The sequence below is a fragment of the Hylobates moloch genome, unplaced genomic scaffold (assembly GCF_009828535.3).
Source record: "Hylobates moloch isolate HMO894 unplaced genomic scaffold, HMol_V3 SCAFFOLD_17, whole genome shotgun sequence".
Taxonomy (NCBI): Eukaryota; Metazoa; Chordata; class Mammalia; order Primates; family Hylobatidae; genus Hylobates; species Hylobates moloch.
In genome coordinates this window covers 39,255,008-39,275,700 of record NW_026652292.1, presented here as the reverse complement: position 1 = coordinate 39,275,700, position 20,693 = coordinate 39,255,008, and the positions used below count along the sequence as shown (strand labels likewise).

The window sequence follows — 20,693 nt, the reverse complement described above, 5'->3', positions numbered from 1 at the left end:
AGGGTTTCACCATGTTGGCCAGGCTGGTCTTGAACTCCTGACCTCAGGTAATCCACCCACCTCGGCCTCCCAAAGTGCTGGGATTACAGGCGTGAGCCATCGCGCCCGTCTACGTTCAGGTTTTTGTTTCACCATCAGGAAGAAATAGGCACGCAGATATCGAAGAGTGAGTGCAGTAGAATTTACTAAGCGACAAGGAAAGCTCACAGCAAAAAGAGGGGTCCTGAGAGCAGGTTTCTGGTTGCCCCCTTAATATTTAAATACAAGGGCTTTTATATAAAAGCTGATGGGGCTAGGTTCCCTGTTTGTATAAGGCGCGAATTCCTGGTGGCTCCACCCCCATTCCCCCAGTGCATATGCGGGCCCTAAGTCAGCAAGGGCATATTTAGGCCAGGCCCCTGTGCAAGTTCTCTTATTCCAGAGGTTCTCTGGAGACCCTTCCCTTACTGTGTGCCTAAAGCAACCTGGCTAACTCCTTTTCCTGTATCCCAGTACCCCTGGTTCCTCAGACTGGAACTTTCTCAGTTGCAGCACCGCTCACTTGTCAAAACAGGATTGACCTCCGTGGCAGCACCGCTGGTGGGTCCAGCCCGCAGCTTCTCCTAAACAGTTTCGCTAGTTTCTGGGTCCTAGCACTGCTAGTGGTACCATAGCGGCTCTTCATGGGTCGTGGACTTGCAGGATGTGTGCCAACTCCATCCCACGCTGCCTCCCTAGGTTCAGCAGCCGGCCAAAAGGAAGAGACTCCTGCAAAGGAACAACGTCGAGGGTTGGATATTTAGGAGCCACATTTATAGGGGCTTTTCTTTCTTTAAAAAAAAAAAACACAACTGGCCATTAGAAGCATGACACTGAGTAATAGATAAGTCCTAATCATAGTCCTTATTTTAAGACATGTTTTCATAACTGGTATATGCACTTATATTTGTTTATCCACTTGTTTATAATAATGCATTAAACCCTAAAAATGACACACCGATTTTCAAGTTATTTCAGAGATGCATGGTATCCATTTCCTGTTGTTCAGTTTCTGTCCTTCCATCCGCCTTTACATTTCTATTTTTAAAATGTTATTTTTTTCCAAATTCCATCCTGCCGCCTTTCTTTTTTTTCTTTTCTTTCTTTCTTTCTTTTTTTTTTTTTTGAGACGGAGTTTTACTCTTGTTGCCCAGGCTGGAGTGCAATGGCGAGATCTCGGCTCACTGCAACCTCCGCCCCACCCCCTCCCCAGGTTCAAGCAATTCTCCTGCCTGGGACTACAGACGCGCGCCACCATGCCCGGCTAGTTTTGTATTTTTAGTAGAGATGGGGTTTCTCCATGTTGGTCAGGCTGGTCTCGAATTCCTGACCTGAGGTGATCGGCCCTCCTCGGCCTCCCAAAGTGCTGGGATTACAGGCGTGAACCACCGCGCCCGGCCCATCCTGCCTTCTTTTTTTTTTTTTTTTTTTTTGAGACGGAGTCTTGCTGTTTCCCAGGCTGGAGTGCAGTGGCGTGATCTCGGCTTACTGCAAGCTCCGCCTCCCGGGTTCACGCCATTCTCCTGCCTCAGCCTTCCAAGTAGCTGGGACTACAGGTGCCCACCACCACGCGCTAATTTTTTTTTTTGTATTTTTAGTAGAGACAGGGTTTCACCGTGTTAGCCAGGATGGTCTCCATCTCCTGACCTCGTGATCCGTCCGCCTCAGCCTCCCAAAGTGCTGGGATTATAGGCGTGAGCCACTGTGCCCGGCCCCATCTTGCCTTCTAAAACTATCTCGTCAGATTCTCAAATCTTTCTGACCCGGTATGCTATATTTTCTGATATCCTTTTAAATTTTCTTACCTTTTTCTGTTATTTCCTTTTTATGCAATTCTTCTTTATAGAATTGTAGAGTTTAGCAGTTTTCTCATTTTGCTTTTGTTGCATCTGATTTTTAAATTTTCCTTTCCTTTAAGCTCTGTTGGGCTTAAGTGCCTGTGATTTATGAGCCATTTCCAACAATCGGATTCCATGGTGCCCTCAAAGCCCTCATCTCTATGGCTAACATAGGAGATGAAAGCTCAGTTCCCAGAGTACCCAAACACCAGCCACTAGAAGAATCAATGAAGAGAGGGAGAGAAAGAAAAGCAGACTGTTAGACTCAGAATAGGAAGAGAGAATGGTCACATGGGAAGCCTGCTTCATATCCAAATCACAAAAACACTTTCCAATTCCACTTTGACAACTTATTGCCATTTTCTTATACTGATAATTGGTATTTAATTAATCTAACAAGAAGTACAAGGCAAAGACAGTTTTATTCCCACGTTCCATTCAGATCGTAGCACCTAAGCTCCTTTATATTCAAATTCAGAACTGTCACTGTGTAAAAAAAAAAAAAAAAAGTCTTCATAGCTAGGCCAAATTAATGCCAACACCAAGTTTCTGGGTTTTAGTTTCTGACATCTAAGGTCACAGAAAAGTTTCAAAGTCCAAAGGGTGATTGCTACTGCATGTTTTTTCATCTCTTTCTGAAGGCAACCATTTTTCTGTACATGACACACTGCAGGTTGAAGCTATGAGGATGCATAAATCTTTTTCCTGGGATACCTGCAGGAAGGAGTGAGTCTCAGATGCTGCAGGCCCCGAGATGGGTAGAGATTGTGAGAGAATAGCCTCCTTGGGCCAAGTATGCACCGGTGATGTACTTGAGCCTTCAGTGTTGCTAGATCTTGAAGTTTTGCTGAATATTTGGTTTTGCTGGATCCAATCCATGTGGATTTTTGAGGTGGGTGGGACCCACATTGGCAGAATTATGCAACTGCCTGAGAATGCCTGACCTGGAGCTGATGCCCTGAAATGCCATGGTTGTCAATTCAAAAAGCATAGGGCTGGGGGTCTCCCTCATGGCCCCCTAAATTTAATTTCCACCTCCACCCTGTAAACGTAAACTTCAGACCATTGAAGGAATATTTATTGACGGTTGTTCTCTGCTCTCAGCAGGGAGGCCAAGCTCAGTTTCAAGAGAATCCCAGGACAGTGGACCACTGTCCCTTCCCACCCTGGTGATATCCATAGCTATTCAAAGGCTCCCTGGTGTTCAGCCTCCAGCTCTGATCTGGGCCCCAGTCCCTTTCATGCCCCTGCCCACCTGTATGTGTTTTCAATCCTGACTCCACCAACCTCAAATCTATTTCACAGGTGGAGAATATAGAAGAATGCTTTAATCCTCATGTACAAAGAACTATGAATTCTAAGATCTGAAAGTAGAGTTCCTTAGCACATTGTTGATTATGCAGATAGAATTTTTCCAATTGAAAAACCTTGAAAGCATTCAGAAGATGAAGAACAAAATATGGAAGGATCTCTACTGCAGAGACTTCCAGCTCAAGGCAGGGCACAGTCCTATGAAAGTCCCCAAGAACTGCATGAGGGCTCCCACTGGGGTGCATGGGCTTCTTCCAGGGCATTGTTATAAGGGAGTGGTGCCATGAGTCATGACCAAGACTGGGGTTCCTTTCTTCTCTGGGTTCCAGTCTGTCCTAAGCCTTAGTTTTCAGCAATTTCTTGTGGGCAGCCTGGGCTCTGCTCTAGGCATCTATCTGTCCAGCTTCGCAGGTTGGCATCTCCTGGCTGGGTCATGGCCCATTGTGTTGTCTGTAGGATACACTTATTTTTCTTTTTTCTTTTTTTTTTTGGTTTATAGGCTATTTATTGGGAAGTTGTTTTTTAAAATGCTACTTTCTTTTTTAAATTTTTTTTATTATTATACTTTTAAGTTCGAGGGTACATGTGCACAATGTGCAGGTTTGTTACATATATATACATGTGCCAAGTTGGTGTGCTGCACCCATTAACTCATCATTTACATTAGGTATTCCTCCTAATGCTATCCCTCATCCCTCCCCCAACCCCATGACAAGCCTGGGTGTGTGATATTCCCTACCCTGGGTCCAAGTGTTCTCGTTGTTCAATTCCCACCTATGAGTGAGAACATGTGGTGTTTGGTTTTCTGTCCTTGCGATAGTTTGCTCAGAATGATGGTTTCCAGTTCCATCCATGTCCCTACAAAGGACATGAACTCATCCTTTTTTATGGCTGCATAGTATTCCATGGTGTATATGTGCCACATTTCCTTAATCCAGTCTATCATTGATGGACATTTGGGTTGGTTACAAGTCTTTGCTATTGTGAATAGTGCTGCAGTAAACATACGTGTGCATGTGTCTTTATAGTAACATGATTTATAATCCTTTGGGTATATACCCCATAATGGGATGGCTGGATCAAATGGCATTTCTAGTTCTAGATCCTTGAGGAATCGCCACACTGTCTTCTGCAATGGTTGAACCAATTTACACTCCCATTAACAGTGTAAGAGTGTTCCTGTTTCTCCACATCCTTTCCAGCATCTGTTGTTTCCTAACTTTTTAATGATCGTCATTCTAACTGGTGTGAGATGGTATCTCATTGTGGTTTTGATTTGTATTTCTCTGATGGCCAGTGATAATGAGCATTTTTTCATGTGTCTGTTGGCTGCGTAAATGTCTTCTTTTGAGAAGTGTCTGTTCATATCCTTTGCCCACTTTTTGATGGGGTTGTTTGATTTTTTCTTGTAAACTTGTTTAAGTTCTCTGTAGATTCTGGATATTAGCCCTTTGTCAGATGGGTAGATTGCAAAAATTTTCTCCCATTCTGTAGGTTGCCTGTTCACTCTGATGGTAGTTTCTTTTGCTGTGCAGAAGCTCTTTAGTTTAATTAGATCCCATTTGTCTATTTTGGCTTTGGTTGCCATTGCTTTTGGTGTTTTAGTCATGAAGTCATTGCCCATACTTATGTCCTGAATGGTATTGCCTAGGTTTTCTTCTAGGGTTTTTATGGTTTTTAGGTCTAATATTTAAGTCTTTAATCCATCTTGAATTAATTTTTGTATAAGGTGTAAGGAAAGGATCCAGTTTTAGCTTTCTACATATGGCTAGCCAGTTTTCCCAGCACTATTTATTAAATAGGGAATCCTTTCCCCATTTCTTGTTTTTGTCAGGTTTGTCAAAGATCAGATGGTTGTAGATGTGTGGTATTATTTCTGTGGGTCCTGTTCTCTTCCATTGGTTTATCTCTCTGTTTTGGTACCAGTACCATGCTGTTTTGGTTATTGTAGCCTTGTAGTATCCTTTGAAGTCAGGTAGCATGATGCCTCCAGCTTTGTTCTTTTTGCTTAGGATTGTCTTTGAAGGGGGCCAGTTCCTCCACACCTGTGGGTATTTCTCGTCAGGTGGGATGAGAGACTGAGAAAAGAAATAAGACACAGAGACAAAGTATAGAGAAAGAACAGTGAGCCCAGAGGACCAGCGCTTAGCATATGGAGGACCCACACCAGCTGTGGTCTCTGAGTTCTCTCGGTATTTATTGATCACTATCTCTACTCTCTTGGTGAGGGGGATGTGGCAGGACTATAGGATAATAGTGGGGAGAGGGTCAGCAGGAAAACATGAACAAAGGACTCTGTGTCATAAATAAGTTTAAGGAAAGGTGCTGTGCCTCGATGTGCACATAGGCCAGATTTATGTTTGACTTTACACAAACATCTCGGTGCAGTAAAGAGCGGTATTGTCGCCAGCATGGCTCACCTCCAGCCATAAGGCGGTTTTCTCCTATCTCAGTAAATAGAATGTACGATCGGGTTTTACACCAAGACATTCCATTCCCAGGGACGAGCAGTAGACAGATGCCTTCCTCTTGTCTCAAATGCGAAGAGGCCTTCCTCTTTCACTAATCCTCCTCAGCACGGACCCTTTATGGGTGTCGGGCTGGGGGATGGTAAGGTCTTTCCCTTCCCATGAGCCCATATCTCAGGCTGTCTCAGTGGGGAGAAACCTTGGACAATACCCAGGCTTTCTTGGGCAGAGATCCATGCGGCCTTCGACAGTGCATTGTGTCCCTGGGTACTCGAGACTAGAGAAGGGCGATGACTTTTACCAAGCATATTGCCTGCAAACACATTTTTAACAAAGCACATCCCGCACAGCCCTATATCCATTAAACCTTGAGTCAACACAGCAAATGTTTCTGTGAGCACAGGGTTGGGGCTAGGGTTACAGATTAATAGCATCTCAAGGCGGAAGAATTTTTCTTAGTACAGAACAAAATGGAGTTTCTTATGTCTTCTTCTTTCTGCATAGACACAGTAACAGCCTGATCTCTCTTTCTTTCCCCCACAGTCTTGGCAATATGGGCTCTTTTTTGGTTCCATATGAACTTTAAAGTAGCTTTTTCCAATTCTGTGAAGAGAGTCATTGGTAGCTTGATGGGGATGGCATTAAATCTATAAATTACTGGCCGGGCGCGGTGGCTCACGCCTGTAATCCCAGCACTTTGGGAGGCCGAGGTGGGCGGATCATGAGGTCAGGAGATCGAGACCATCATGGTTAACACGGTGAAACCCTGTCTCTACTAAACAAAAATACAAAAAAATTAGCCGGGCATTGTGGTGGGCACCTGTAGTCCCAGCTACTCGGGAGGCTGAGGCAGGAGAATGGCATGAACCCGGGAGGCGGAGTTTGCAGTGAGCCGAGATCCAGCCACTGCACTCCAGCCTGGGCGACAAAGGGAGACTCCATCTCACAAAACAAAACAAAACAGAAAAAACATCTATAAATTACCTTGGGCAGTATGCCCATTTTCACGATACTGATTCTTCCTATCGATGAGCATGGAATGTTCTTCCATTTGTTTGTGTCCTCTTTTATTTCATTGAGCAGTGGTTTGTAGTTCTCCTTGAAGAGGTCCTTTACATCCCTTGTAAGTTGGATTCCTAGGTATTTTATTCTCTTTGAAGCAATTGTGAATGGGAGTTCACTCATTATTTGGCTCTCTGTTTGTTATTGGTGTATAGGAATGCTTGTGATTTTTGCACATTGATTTTGTATCCTGAGACTTTGCTGAAGTTGCTTATCAGCTTAAGGAGATTTTGGGCTGAGACGATGGGGTTTTCTAGATATACAATCATGTTATCTGCAAACAGGGACAATTTGACTTCCTCTTTTCCTAATTGGATACCCTTTATTTCTTTCTCCTGCCTGATTGCCCTGGCCAGAACTTCCAACACTATGTTGAATAAGAGTGGTGAGAGAGGGTATCCCTGTCTTTTGTCAGTTTCCAAAGGGAATGCTTCCAGTTTTTGCCCATTCAGTATATTGGCTGTGGGTTTGTCATAAATAGCTCTTATTATTTTGGGATAAGTCTCATCAATACCTAGTTAATTGAGAGTTTTTAGCATGAAGAGCTGTTGAATTTTGTCGAAGGTCTTTTCTGCATCTATTGAGATAATCATGTGGTTTTTGTCTTTGGTTCTGTTTATATGATGAATTATGTTTATTGATTTGTGTATGTTGAATGAGCCTTGCACCCTAGAGATGAAGCCAACTTGATCATGGTGGATAAGCTTTTTGATGTGCTGCTGGATTCAGTTTGCCAGTATGTTATTGAGGATTTTTGCATCGATGTTCATCAGAGATATTGGTCTAAAATTCTCTTTTTTTGTTGTGTCTCTGCCAGGCTTTGGTATCAGGATGATGCTGTCCTCATAAAATTAGTTAGGGAGGATTCCATCTTTTTCTACTGATTGGAATAATTTCAGAAGGAATGGTACCACCTCCTCTTTGTACCTCTGGTAGAATTCGGCTGTGAATCCGTCTGGTCCTGGACTTTTTTTGGTTGGTAGGCTATTAATTATTGCCTCAATCTCAGAGCCTGTTATTGGTCTATTCAGGGATTCAACTTCTTCCTGGTTTAGTCTTGGGAAGGTGGATGTGTCCAGGAATTTATCCATTTCTTCTAGATTTTCTAGTTTATTTGCATAGAGGTGTTTATAGTATTCTCTGATGGTAGTTTGTATTTCCATGGGATTCGTGGTGATATCCTCTTTTTCATTTTTTATTGCATCTATTTGATTCTTCTCTCTTTTCTTCATTAGTCTTGCTAGTGGTCTATCAATTTTGTTGATCTTTTCAAAAAACCAGCTCCTGGATTCCATTGATTTTTTGAAGGGTTTTTTGTGTCTCTATCTCCTTCAGTTCTGCTCCGATCTTAGTTATTTCTTGCCTTCTGCTAGCTTTTGAATGTGTTTGCTCTCGCTTCTCTAGTTCTTTTAATTGTGATGTTAGGGTGTTAATTTTAGATCTTTCTTGCTTTGTCTTGTGTGCATTTAGTGCTATAAATTTCCCTCTACACACTGCTTTAAATGTGTCCCAGAGATTCTGGTATGTTGTGTCTTTGTTCTCATTGGTTTCAAAGAACATCTTTATTTTTGCCTTCATTTCGTTATGTATCCAGTAGTCATTCAGGAGGAGGTTATTCAATTTCCCTGTAGTTTTGCGGTTTTGAGTGAGTTTCTTAATCCTGAGTTCTAATTTGATTGCACTGTGGTCTGAGAGACAGTTTGTTATAATTTCTGTTCTTTTACATTTGTTGAGTGCTTTACTTCCAATTATGTGGTCAATTTTGGAATAAGTGTGATGTGGTGCTGAGAAGAATGTATATTCTGTTGATTTGGGGTGTAGACTTCTGTAGATGTCTATTAGGTCTGCTTGGTGCAGAGCTGAGTTCAAGTCCTGCATATCCTTGTTAACTTTCTGTCTTGTTGATCTGTTTAATTTTGACAGTGGAGTGTTAAAGTCTCCCATTATTATTGTGTGGGAGTCTAAGTCTCTTTGTAGGTCTCTAAGGACTTGCTTTATGAATCTGGGTGCTCCTGTATTGGGTGCCTATATATTTAGGATAGTTAGCTCTTCTTGTTGAATTGATCCCTTTACCATTATGTAATGGCCTTCTTCTTCTCTTTTGTCTCTTTTGATCTTTGTTGGTTTAAAGTCTGTTTTATCAGAGAGTAGGTTTGCAACCCCTGCTTTTTTTGTTTTCCATTTGCTTGGTAGATCTTCCTCTATCCCTTTGTTTTGAGCCTATGTGTGTCTCTGCAGGTGAGATGGGTCTCCTGAATACAGCACACTGATGTGTCTTGACTCTTTATCCAATTTGCCAGTCTCTGTCTTTTAATTGGGGCATTTAGCCCATTTACATTTAAGGTTAGTGTTTGAACTTGATCCTGTCATTGTGATGTTAGCTGGTTATTTTGCTTGTTAGCTGATGCAGTTTCTTCCTAGCACCAATGGTCTTTACAATTTGGCATGTTTTGCAGTGGCTGGTACCAGTTGTTTAGTGCTTCCTTCAGGAGCTCTTGTAAGGCAGGCCTGGTGGTGACAAAATCTCTCAGCATTTGCTTGTCTGTAAAGGATTTTATTTCTCCTTCACTTATGAAGCTTAGTTTGGCTGGATATGAAATTCTGGGTTGAAAATTCTTTAAGAATGTTGAATATTGGCACCCACTCTCTTCTGGCTTGTAGAGTTTCTGCTGAGAGATCCACTGTTAGTCTGATGGGCTTCCCTTTGTTGGTAACCTGACCTCTCTCTGGCTGCCCTTAACATTTTTTCCTTCATTTCAACTTTTGTAAATCTGACAATTATGTGTCTCAGGGTTGCTCTTCTCGAGGAGTATCTTTGTGGCATTCTCTGTGTTTCCTAAATTTGAATGTTGGCCTGCCTTGCTAGGTTGGGGAAGTTCTCCTGGATAATATCCTGAAGAGTGTTTTCCAACTTGGTTCCATTCTCCCTGTCACTTTCAGGTACACCAATCAAATGTAGATTTGGTCTTTTCACATAGTCCCATATTTCTTGGAGGCTTTGTTCATTTCTTTTTATTCTTTTTTCTCTAAACTTCTCACTTCATTTCATTTATTTGATCTTCAATCACTGATACCCTTTCTTCCACTTGATCAAATCGGCTACTGAAGCTTGTGCATGCATCACATAGTACTTGTGCAATGGTTTTCAGCTCCATCAGGTCATTTAAGGTCTTCTCTATGCTGTTTATTCTAGTTAGCCATTCATCTAATCTTTTTTCAAGGTTTTTAGCTTCTTTGCGATGGGTTTGAACATCCTCCTTTAGCTCGGAGAAGTTTGTTATTACCAATCTTCTGAAGCCTACTTCTGTCAATTCGTCAAAGTCATTCTCTGTCCAGCTTTGTTCAGTTGCTGGCGAGGAGCTGTGATTCTTAGGAGGAGAAGAAATGCTCTGATTTTTAGAACTTTCAGCTTTTCTGCTCTGGTTTCTCCCCATCTTTGTGGTTTTATCTAACTTTGGTCTTTGATGATGGTGACCTACAGATGGGGTTTGGTGTGGATGTCCTTTTTGTTGGTGTTGATACTATTCCTTTCTGTTTGTTAGTTTTCCTTTTAACAGTCAGGAACGTCAGCTGCAGGTCTGTTGGAGTTTGCTGGGGGTCCACTCCAGACCTTATTTGCCTGGGTATCACCAGTGGAGGCTGCAGAACAGCAAATATTGCAGAATAGCAAACGTTGCTGCCTGATCCTTCCTCTGGAAGCTTCGTCTCAGAGGGGCACCCAGCTGTATGAGGTGTCAGTTGGCCCCTACTGGGAGGTGTCTCACAGTTAGGCTACTTGGGGGCTAGGGACCCACTTAAGGAGGCAGTCTGTCCGTTCTCAGATCTCAAACTCCGTGCTGGGAGAACCACTGCTCTCTTCAAAGCTCAGATGGAAATGCAGAAATCACCTGTCTTCTGTGTTGCTTACGCTGGGAGCTTTAGACTGGAGCTGTTCCTATTCAGCCATCTTCGAATGATCTCAGCATACACTTATTTTTCAAGTGAGTGTAGCTCTTCTGTGGTTTCAGCCATTGGCCCCAGAGTGTGGGTCTCAACAACATTTTTGTCCCCTTTAAACTTCAGAAATGACTCTAGCCTATGTAAGCCCAGCATGGCAGCCTGAATGCACTGCACTTCATATGTGCACAGAACTGGGGACATTGGCAGTGGTGGCTCAGTGCAGTGAAGTTGTCCTGTGTCCAATCCTAGCTTACTTTAGGCTTAAGCCAGGTGGCATGTGGGGCTCTGGACATGCTGCCTTCAAGACAGCTCTTCCAAAGATGATGAATGGGGCTCCATATTTTAGCCTCCAGATCAGGCCAAGCTATGTGGCTTGTCTAGGAAAGGGAGTATATGATTCTGTCCAGTACAGACTGTGCTTTTATAGTATGTTCTGCCATATACAGAATGGCAGACACCAAAATCCAAATAGTTGGGAGATGATCACTAATTTGTCTGGAAAAATTTCTTCAGGACCTGGTAGGATTAAGGTGAAAATTGTAGGCACAATTGAAAGTCAGCAGGGTTGTTATGATTGAATCAGGCAAGAAAGAAGAAGTGAGGGAAATTCCATGGGAGGGTAGAGTCCAGTTACTAACAGTGTCTATTGTAGGAGAGAAGAAGTTAATAGTTTTTTGTCACCCATTGCCAGGGTTATGGCTTGCAATCTTACAACAAAACACAGATTAACGAGAGAAAACCGTTAGAAAATTATTTAACAAAGTTTTCCATGACAAGGGAGCCCTCAGAAATGAGGACCAAAGACCCAATGAAAAGTATGTATTTTTAGGCTTGGATTCTATGGACAAGTCATGTAGAAGTATGATTGGACAGTAAGTGTATTATCTAGTGCTAATAAATGGACACTGGGGAACCCAGAAATGGCTCTCTGTTCAGATTCTTTTGGCTTCTGGGTAAGGAAGTACTCCTCTGGAATAAGGGCTTTATGCCCTACTTTCAGGAGAGGTAGGTCAGAGCATTCCTTTATGGCCAGCTGCTACACAGAAAGGCATAGTGGTTGTGGTAATACTGACCTTCTTGCTTCTGTGGTTTTCTCAATTGCCAAGGTACCATGAAACCTCCTTATAAAGTTTCTCAGTTCAGGAACTGGGTCGCTGTATTATCTAGTCATTATACCAGTTTCTCAGTCCTGAGAATAGGTCAGTCCAGTTAAACAGTTAACAGGACTGTCTCAAGTCAGGTGGTGGGACTGCAGAATGGCATCCACCGAAGTTAGGCCTAAGCAATCATTCATTTAATAAGAGATATTTCCAGCTGGGTGTGGTGGCTCATGCCTGTAATCCCAGCACTTTGGGAGGCTGAGGCGGGTGGATCACCTAGGGAGTTTGAGACCAGCCTGACCAACATGGAGAAACCCTGTCTCTACTAAAAATACAAAATTAGCCAGGCATGGTGGCACATTCCTATAATTGCAGCTACTCAGGAGGCTGAGGCAGGAGAATCGCTTGAATCTGGAAGGTGGAGGTTGCAATGAGCCGAGATTGTACTATTGCACTCCAGCCTGGGCAACAAGAGCAAAACTCTGTCTCAAAAAAAAAAAAAAAAAAAAAAAAAAAGTCATTGAAACGAGAAAAACAAAGGTTAATGTTTGGAACTGACTATAAACTCAGTTTTTTTAGTCCAGAGGGCAGCCAGTCAGAAATTTTTAGATGTTGAGCTTGAAGTATCTTCAGTTTGAATGGGGGCAGGCAGTGGCAATCTGACAGAATTTCCTGGTTTGCAGTTTGCATGAGGTGTTCTGGTGAAATTTCTGAGTAGTCTATGTATGAGTGGTGGTATTTCTCTGCAGTCTCTATTAACCCATCCAGCTTCAGCTGACAAGACTTCAGGAAAAGTGTAGTTTAATTTCAGCAGTTCAAGGCAGAAGGGTAGAAGAAAAATCAGAAATATTAGTTTTAAGAGCCATAGCTAGATTTTTTTTTTCTTTTTAGGTTAAGTCATGCTCTGTCACCCAGGCTGGAGTACAGTGTCACCATCTCCACTCACTGCAACATTCACCTCTGTGTTCAAGCAATTCTCCTGCCCCTGCCTCCCGAGTAGCTAGAATTACAGGCGCGCACCACCACACCCAGCTAATTTTTGTATTTTTTGTAGAGATGGGTTTTCACCATGTTGGCCAGGCTGGCCTCGAACTCCTAGCCTCAAGTGATCCACCTGCCTCAACCTACCAAAGTGCTGGGATTACAGACATGAGCCAATGCATCCAGCCTTTTTTTTCTTTTTGAGATGGGGTCCTTGCTTTGTAATTGAGGCTGGAGTGCAGTGGCACAAACAAGGCTTAGTGCAGCCTCAACCTCCTTGGCTCAAGCAATCCTTCCACCTACCTTCCAAGTAGCTGCAACCACAAGCACATGCCTCCATGCCCAGCAAATTTTTGAACTTTTTGTAGAGACGGTGTTTCACCTTTTGCCCAGGCTGGTCTCGAACTCCTGGGCTTCAGCAATCCTTCCACCTCGACCTCCCAAAGTGCTGGGATTGCAGGTGTGAGCTCTGACACGCAGCCCATTGCCAGATATTACAGGAAACAAAAAATTCAAGATCCAGTCTAGATTTCAGGTAGATGACAAAACCTCAAAAACAATGAGCTAGAGTCTAATAACAGGTGCACTATAGTTTTTTTCTCTATACTTACTCCCTTTTTATCAAACATTATCAAAGTATTAGTAAGAGTAATTTGTTTGCAAAATAAATTTAGTGTCTTTAAAATTGGCCTAATATTTACACAAGTGCAGCAGGAATAGTGTTTTACCACATAGGCTGTCTTTAAGTTGGATTTTCTGGATCTCTTAGTAAGGAATCTCAAATTAGACTTTTAAAAGCCTCTCAAGGCTAGGAAACCATACCAGGATCTTGCTATCACACTTTGCCTGGAATACCTATAGATTTCAGTGAATTCTTCCCTTACCAAGGTCCTCCAAATATCCTGATGTTCCTTGGCCTGCCAGGAAGTGACATTTCTTACTCACCTGTAAGGCCAGGAACCCTTTTAAACCAGACCAGTTTCTCAAGTCTGAGTGTGTTGTTTCTGTTCCTAAAAACCACAAAAGAAAGAAAACAGTGATATTACATTCAACATGGTAACAACTCTGAATCTTTGTTCTAACAGTGGAAATATAATCTTTCTAGGGATTAAGCCCGGTCTCCAGAATGTACCCAAGGCCATAGGAAAATAAGGTCCAGATGTTTTTTAACAGCACCTCCAAGGATGAGCTGAGGGTTTCTCAGTATAGGGGAAACTGTCACAAGGTATACCCTCTTTTCTTTTGAAGCAGTAAAAGAAGTTCTCATTCTTCCCCATTCTTTGTTCAAAGCATATGAGATATGACCCAGCTTTATAGTTGTCATGCTACCTTATATGCATGTAAATCTGTTAAGGCTAATTCAATACTAGTGTTCTCCCTCTCTTCTATTGGGTACACAGGGGTCTTTTTGTTGTCAGGATTGTTTTATTTCTCCCACAGTGGATATATTCTTCCCCTTTCTTTCATCCTAAGTGGATTATTCTTAGAAGCTGTCATAGACAGGGCTTCCAAGAAGATGGTTCCATGTGATCAAGCAAACTGTTGTGTTCAGGGTAGGTTCAGTTAATAGAACTCAGTGTTCATAAAAGTAGTGGGGGATTCTCTTTAAGAAAAAAGAATTAAAATTTTGAGTACAAAATTACAGACCTGTTCAAATGGATACTAAAAGCTAAGCTTCCTTAGCTGCATGGTAAATTCGCCTCTGACCCTGCGTGATACCCAGTATGGGCCAATGAGGTAGTATTGTGGGAAACTGAGGACCAGAGAGACTGATATGGAGAACAGGAGGATTGTTTATTTTAGGTATGCACTGGCTCAGTGGATTTGCATCCAAAAAGCTGAGCCTAGAACAAAGACGGAGTGGGGTTTTTATAAGCTGGCTTACAAAAGTAAAACAAAAGCAGCTAATCATATGATAGGTCACATAATCTGTAGCATAGCATAACTTGTGGCCTTGCATAGCCGGTGGTCTTGTGCCTGTATTGAAAGAAAAACAAGAACTGGCTAAATACAGACATTTATAAAACATAATCTTGCTTAAGAAGCCTGGAAGAGGAGTAACGGTAAAAGAATTTGTCTTTCTCTTTCTTTTTTTTTTTTTTCATTCAACCTTGCTCTGGAGCAGGGGTGGGTGTCTGGAGCCCATTCCTTTGGCCTTGGCTTTCCGAACAGGGGTATCTTATAACTGTCCTTGAAGTGAGCTTGCTAGGCAGAGGAAAACTTGTCCTTTTCTTTTTAATCCTTGCCCTGCCTGTTACTTTTCTTGGAGTGAATGAATGCGTATTTATTTTTAAATTTTTTGCCTCAGTAGCACACCATTGAATTGTCTCTTACTCCTTCCTATTCCAATTACCCTGTCTTTTAACTCCCACTTTCTTAAAAAAACCACTTTTGAATTAAAAAGTGTCACATAAGTTTTCACTTTAGCTAATGCTTCCTGTGGAAGCCAGGCCAATAAAATATTCCTCTCTGTTTACCTTATATGCTTTGACTTTTTTCTTCTCCGGACTGAATCCTAAATAATTCAATCTGTATTGAAAATATTATGAGGATGCCTACAAAAATAGAATGATTCAGGTCACTATTGACCTTTGAATGGCCCCAAATGAGACATGATGCCAGTATTTAATAAGTCTGCCTGAGCAGGGCAGAAAAATTAAAAGGCCCTTTTAAGTATCAAGCAAGTATGAATATTTGTATGCCCATTTTGTATATCACTCTTGTCAATCCCTCAATTTTTTGGTTAGCCAAGAGCGCTCATGATCACAGGTGTTAAAAATTATAATGTATTAGCATACTGAATCCAGCAATATATGTTTTAAAAAATACATCATGATCTAGTGGGATTTATTCCATGAACTCAATATTGGTTTAGCACTTGAAAATCAGTTAATATTAGTCAACACATTAACATTAAAAAGGAAGTAAACCATGTGATAATATCAGTAGATGCAGAAAATCTTTTAAAAATTTAACCCCTTGTCATTATTAAAACAAAACATATCTTAACAAATTAGAAAAGTGGATTCCCTTATTTATTTAAAGCTATATCTATAAGAGACATACACAGTTAATATTCCATCTTGAAAGAAATAAAAATGTTTAACCCCAAAATATATTTATTTGACATATTTTCAGATGGCTGTCAGAGAACCAGCAAAATAAGTAGCCCTGCAATGCTGTGGTTTGTGGGAAAAATCTGCATCTGTAGAAAATCTGCATTGATTCATACAGGCCTTCTCTTGTCTGGATCTAGGAAGGATTAACAGAGCCTGAAACCGTAAAAATTTTCTCTCTCCTATAACCTGTTTTACCATGATGCACTTTTTTCTGTAACCTCAAGATGGTATATAACCTCCTGCACCTCACTGAGGGGCTGGGCAATCATACATTTTATATGTGTTTTCTCCTATTAATCTGCCTCTGTGAGTTGATTTTAGAGCAAACGTTCAGAGTGCTAAGAGAAAGATTTCCCCTGGCCCCTGAAGATTTGGTGCTGTGAGCAGGAACCCAAAGTTTGGCTCTTTTGGAAGCCCACAGTTGAGGGAAACCAGGAGCTGATCAGCCAGCATAAGGATAAAGAATTTTTACCAGCCAGGTTCCAGGCCCCACTCTGTGGAATGTGGTGAAGTAGACAGTAAATATCACTCTGTATTTTTCCTGTCCAAAATATTGACTGATGGGAGAAAAGGATTTGTGTGACTAGTGCTGGTGTATCAACTCTGGTGTACTTTTTGGTACTTTGTAGTATGAATCATGTTGTTTCATCCCCTTTCCTCCCAGAATAGTCTTTTCTTTGTCTTTATGTTTCTGTGTTGTTCTGTCATAAAGAGGAGTAAGGAGTACAGCAGTACAGTACAGATGAAGGTTTTCTCTCATCTTATTTTTTTTAAATTTAATTTCTTTTTTTTTAGACAGAGTCTTGCACTGTTGCCCAGGGTGGGGTGCAGTGGCATGATCTGGGCTCACTGCAACCTCTGCCTCCTGGGTTGAAACAATTCTCGTGCCTCAACCTCTGTGTAGCTGGGATTATAGGCATGCACCACCACACCCAGCTAATTTTTATATTTTTAGTAGAGACTGGGTTTCACCATGCTGGCCAGGCCTCAAACTCCTGGCTTCAAGTGATCTGCCCACTTCGGCCTCCCAACGTGCTGGGATTACCGGCGTGAGCCACCAGTTCCCAGCCCTATTTTGTTTTTGTTTTAGAGACAGGGTCTTACTCTTTCACCCAGGCTGAAATGCAGTGGCATGATTATAGTTCTCTGTAACTTCAAACTTCTGGACTCAAGCCATCCTCCTGCCTTAGCCTCCCTAGTAACCAGGACTATAGGCTCATGCCACCATACCCAGCTAATTTTTAAAAAATACTTTTGTAGAGATGGGACTCCCTATGTGCCCAGCCTGCTTATGAACTCCTGGCCTCCCGAAGCACTAGGATTACAGGTGTGAGCTACCACGCTAGGCCCGAAATAATCAATATGCCAGAGGTATATTGGTATATTGGTATATTGGGGTTGTGTATTCTGGTGTCCAACAGTCATATTTTGAGAGAGTGTGTCCAGAATAATCAACTCAGAACGTAGGTTACTATCTTGAACTGGAGTGTTAGGGAGAAGGGACACAGTAAAATCACACACACACAAACACACACACTACATTAGAAGATGAGCCTTAAATTTGCACCAATAATTGATTTCTTAACTCCGAATGCTAAAATTACATTTATCTATTCAGCCACAGACAGAGCTATATACACTCCAACTTCCCTAAGTGAGGCTGTGCATCTACAAAATGGAGAGAACTGAGAAGCAAGCCCAGCACAAAGCATGTGCTCACCACATTTTTCGGTTGAGAATGAAACAAGATAAAGCACAAAATATAGTTTGCATGGTGTCTGTCACGAATAATGATTTTCATGCCACAAACCACACAATATGTGAGGAGAACTAAAAGGAGAGGTAGGAAGCTGAAAGTGTTTATGAGAAATTGCACCTTACAGATACTGGAGGAGTGGGGAAGATGATTTTCCCACTTACCCAACCATTTCAGTGTATTGAGCTACACTGTGAAAAAAACAAATACAATAAAAAAAATAGGTTTCAAAAAATTACAACTCGGCTTGGCATGGTGGCTCATGCCTGTAATCCTGGCACTTTGGGAGGCCGAGGTGGGTGGATCACATGAGACCAGGAGTTCGAGGCTAGCCTGGCCAACATGGTGAAACCCCGTTTCTTCTAAATATACAAAAATTACCCGGGTGTTGTGGCAGGAGCCAGTGGTCCCAGCTACTCTGGAGGCTGAGGTACAAGAATGGCTTGAACCTGGGAAGCAGAGGTTACAGTGAACTGAGATCGTGCCACTGCATTCCAGCCTGGGCGACAGAGCAAGATTCTGTCTCAAAAATAAATAAACAAGTGAACAAAATAAAAATAATTAAAAAAATAAAAAATCACAACTCTAATCTCTATGCTATTTTCAAGACATAAACAAACTAAAAAATGGCACTAAAGATTGAAAATAAAGGAGTGGATACCTGAATTTAATCAATTCTAGGGTAAATTTTTTTCTCATTTTTTTTTTTATCTTTATTTTTTTTGAGACGGAGTCTCGCTCTGTCGCCCAGACTGGAGTGCAGTGGCGCGATCTCGGCTCACTGCAAGCTCCGCCTCCCAGGTTCACGCCATTCTCCTGCCTCAGCCTCTCCGAGTAGCTGGGACTACAGGCGCCCGCCACCACGCCCAGCTAATTTTTTGTATTTTTTTTTAGTAGAGACGGGGTTTCACCGTGGTCTCGATCTCCTGACCTCGTGATCCACCCGCCTCCGCCTCCCAAAGTTCTGGGATTACAGGCGTGAGCCACCGCGCCCGGCCTTCTTATTTAGTATCTCTGAAATATGTACATATTTTTAAGTGGGTGGCCTGTTACCGTTGGGACACGGTATAATTTGCAGCATTTTCCTCTGTTAATGGTATATGTAATAATGTCTCAGGTGACCCCTTCTTACAGAGGTTGTAATCCCAGCTATATTATTTTTTATTTTATTTTATTTTCTGAGACAACGTCTCCCTCTGTCACCCAGACTGAACTGCAGTGGTGCAGTCCCAGATCACCATTCACTGCAGCCTGGATCTCTAGGGCTCAAGAGATCCTCCCACTTCAGCTTCCCGAGTAGCTGGGACTACAGGCACTCAAGACCAAATCCGACTAATTTTTCAATTTTTTTTTTTTTTGGTAGAGGCAGGATCTCGCTTTGTGCTTAGGGTGGTCTTGAACTTCTGGGCTAAAGAGATCCTCCTGACTCAGCCTCCCAAAGTACTGGGATTACAGGAGGGAGCTACTGCTCTGGGTCAGCTTTTCTGCTAAAAAATGCTTTGCTGAGGTGGAAATGAGGAGAGTGAAGCAGTGGGCGGGCATTAATTTTAAAAAGGCTCTACCTAGGCTGTTCCATCTGGTGAAGTGCTTGTAACTTTTAAGGTGGAAACGATGCCATTTTTCCTTTATTCTCCCGTCTGTAAGACCAGAAGGCAATTGGAGGATACTCAAATACCAGGGAGAAACCAGGTAGCAGAAGTAGTAGTATAGTGGGAGGGGAAGCTCAAAGCAAACGCCTGGGGAGTGAGAATTGCGACCCCAAATTGGGTCTCCTGACTTGTCAAGGCCCATTTCTGGGCTACTCTGCACCTGTCCTCTGCCCAGGTTCATCCAGAAAAGGGTGGAATTGGTTGCATGGTGTTTTCAGGATGCGATTGGGAGATGATGCGTTCGCGTGGGAACCCTCCTGGTAGGGTCTGTAAGTCTCTTGGGGGGATTACATCAGGATGTATAATTTTTTGGGGGGAAATGTGAAAGCTTATGGGAAAAATATGTTTTTCTTCCAAGCAGTGGCAGTTCCTTATTTCCTATGAGGAAGGAGTTTATAGCCCCACTCTTGACTGAAAAGTGTGAGAGAGAATTCAAGCGCTTGAAAATTCACCTGTTTTGCATTTCTAGAAAGACAGAGAAAGCGTCAGTGATCCATTTCACAGATCAAGGGTATAGGAAAGTGGATGGCACTTTGAGATGTTCATTAGGTTTGGAGAGGGAGCAGACGTCTGCCATCAATCCCACCTCTTGTGCTGGAGTCTTGCAGTTCATTTTTCTCTCCTGCCCTCTTCCAACTCCTATGCCCAATATCAAGGACATATGACAGAGTTAACCAACAGAATCAACGAGCGGTTCTCACAGAGTTCCGTCCCGCAGGAGAGGTACCGGCACAGGCCGGGGAGACCTGAAGCTGCGATCAGAAAACGCTGTGCCTTTTACGCTCCTAGGGAACCTTAGCCCGAGACTTTCAAGTTTCAAGGGCAAGCCCTTGTCGGCCCCTCCTGTAGGATCCTGTGGGCTCTGGACCGGGAGGAGAGTCTGGGAGCGAGGGGTGGCCTGGAAAAGCCAAATCACGGAGGTTGGATGGCTGTTTCCGGCATGGGAAGCTGTTGGCGACCAGAATGGTTTATACTTTGTTCCTGGGACCAACAGGATCTGCTTGGTTCTCGGCGCATAAGCTGACTACTCTCCTCCTGCGCAATGCACTGGGTGGAATGCAAGAACAATACAGACTTCCTGCGGACCTCGGTGGCCCACGCCTGTGATCCCAGCACGTTGGGAGGCCCAGGCGGGCGAATCGCTTGAGCTCAGGAGTTCGAGACCAGCCTGGGCAACATAGCGAGACCCCCGTCACTAATACACATATAATATATATCATATAAGATATATATGATCATATATAATATGATATATGATATATAGATCATATATAAGATATATATGATCATATATATGATATATATGATCATATATAAAATATATATGATCATATATAATATGATATATGATATATATGATCATATATAATGATATATATGATATATATGATCATATAATATGATATATGATCATATATAATATGATATATATGATCATATATCATATGATAT

The 20,693-nt window shown here is 42.3% G+C and overlaps 1 long non-coding RNA gene across 1 annotated transcript; it reads right to left on the bottom strand.

The window, feature by feature from the left end:
• Window positions 1-302: 302 nt before the first annotated feature.
• On the bottom strand, window positions 303-9,074 carry LOC131381616 (uncharacterized). Its single transcript, XR_009210477.1, has 3 exons — window positions 6,620-9,074; window positions 1,824-2,071; window positions 303-747 (listed from the first exon to the last, which is right to left on the bottom strand). It is a non-coding gene; the product is annotated as an uncharacterized LOC131381616 (long non-coding RNA).
• Between the last annotated feature and the right edge of the window lie 11,619 nt (window positions 9,075-20,693).